Here is a 2,461-nt window from a genome sequence, read left to right as displayed (position 1 = left end):
CCCCAGGTTAAGAACTCTCAGCCTAATGTTAGAACCTTATCTATTAGAGCTGTCTGTAGAGAACATCAATTGCTTCATTTAAATAGGAGTACCAAGGATGTTAGAGGCAGCTAGGTGGTGCAGTAGACAGAGCACTGGACCTGAAATCAGGAGACTCATCTTCCTGAGTTCCAATCTGGCTTTGGACACTTACTAGCTGTGTGACTCTGGGCAAGTCACTTCACCCTGTTTGCCTCAATTTCTTCATCTGTAAAATGAGCTGGAAAACAAAATGGCAAGCCACTCCAGCATCTTTGCCAAGAATGCTTCAAACGGGGACATGAAGAGTCAGATACGATTGAATAACAACAACCAAGGATATTAAACTCCTTGCTTAAGTCAATCACCAAGCTAGCCTCCGAACCAAAAATAGAACCCGAGTCTGTGACTTCCAGGAGTCCAATAGGTTCCGCTATACCCAACTGCTACTCTTTCATACTATAGAGAAATCTGAAACCACTTTCTGATTTCATCCATTACTCAACTAATCAATAGGCATTGAAGAGCCCTGGGCTAGAAATGGAAGAGGAAGGGGTTTACAAAGAAATAGCTTTTAAAATCCCAGACTTCAAGAAAGTTACTAACTGATTGAGGAAAGGAATAATATGCATGGAAATAATTAGAGAACATTACAAATTAGCATTGGATCAAGTGTTAGTTTGTGCAGCATGAACTATCAGTGCTCTAAGAGCTCCGGAAAAAAAAGAACGGACTATGGATCAACTCGTAAAGGCCCCATGAGGGAAGCGAAAATGAGATTGGCCTTGAAGGACAAGTAAGTTTATGTCAGGAGGAGAAGAGTGAAAAGCAAAGTCAACCAATTTTATTTGGCCCCAACCAAAATGCAGAGTTTAGCATTGGTGGGGAATGGCAGAGGACGCAAGAGGGATAAGTTCGTTGCAAATGAACTTATAATACAGCTTATATGACATATAATCCCATAAATTTCAATAATCCATGCACATTGACACAGCTATAGATTCATATGGGTTATTGTTTAGTTGTTTCAGTCTTCTCTGACTGTTTTGATCCCTCTTGAGGGTTTTCTTGGCAAAAATACTGGAGTGGTTTGCCATTTCCTTCTCCAATGCATTTTACAGGTGAGAAAACTGAGGCAAATAGGGTTAAGTGACTTGCCCACAGTCACCTATCTACTAAGTATGTGAAGTCATATTTGAACTCAGGTCTTCCTGACTCCAGACCCAGCACTCTATCCACTGTACCACCTCACTGCCCCTTATTCACATATCTTCATATTTAGCACACACACATATGTACATATGTATATTTCAGAAGCCATCTTATCCAACTCATACAAGATAAAGGATCCCCATTATATCATATCCTACATGTAGTCACCAAGCTTTTGTTTGAAGATGAACATGAGTAGGAATCCACCATCTCCCAGCATAGCTTATTGCAATGTGTGTGTGTGTGTGTGTGTGTGTGTGTGTGTGTAAAACCAAGAGATATAAGAATGTTAGATATAAGGATAGTTTATAGATTCTCCTTGGAAAGGCTAACAAAGGAGCTTGTGAAGTTCATCAAAAGACAACAACAAATATCCCTTTATAGGATAGTTGCCATCTTGCAATGGACTGCTGATGATAAGTATAAGCAAAAAGACAATAATGAAGATAATTGAAGCTAATACACTAATATCAATTATAGGTGAGAAACTAAATATATTCCATGAAGAATTTTCTAAGACCCTCAAAATTAGATTAACATACTATATAAGGTGGTATCTATGCAAAGGTGAGCATGGGGAGAAAAATGAAAAATATCTTGGAAAACATGGCTCAGGATAAAGAAAAGAAGGCAAAGGTTGGTAGAATATGTAGAAGTCATACGCCTGTGTATTATCAATATTTTCTTCCAGAAGAGAGTTAAAAGACATTAAACATGACAATTTCCAAATACAAGAAAATGAAATGGACTTTACTTTGACAGATAGAAAATAAATCATCAGGGCTGGAATTATTTCTGAGTCAGCAGTCTATATACAGACATATAAGAGGAAAGCTCAAAATCTATCTACCGCTAAAGAAAAGAATTCAATTTGAAAATACCATAATGTCTGACATTTCAACCCAGTATATTTGAACATATCATTAATTACCCCAAAACCAGAAATAAAGGAATGAACATTGATATGAAATTCTCATTCTCTATGGAACTTTAACGGATGCAAAGTCATTGCCAGACTGAGGAGGCCAAAAGGTCCTAGAAACTGCCTCAGCCACAAATTTCTGTTCTCACTAAAGGTATTTGCTACTGCTATGAAGGAATTCCATGACAAAGTCCAAATTGAAAAACAATTCCATATGAATAGTGAGAACCTTCAAATGTTTTGGTTCATAGGTCAATCTGTTGGAATCCTAGGATTTCAGAGTTGAAAGAGACTTTAGTAGTTATCATG

This window comes from Trichosurus vulpecula, chromosome 1 (assembly GCF_011100635.1).
Source record: "Trichosurus vulpecula isolate mTriVul1 chromosome 1, mTriVul1.pri, whole genome shotgun sequence".
NCBI classification, from domain to species: domain Eukaryota; kingdom Metazoa; phylum Chordata; class Mammalia; order Diprotodontia; family Phalangeridae; genus Trichosurus; species Trichosurus vulpecula.
This window is presented reverse-complemented; position numbering follows the sequence as displayed.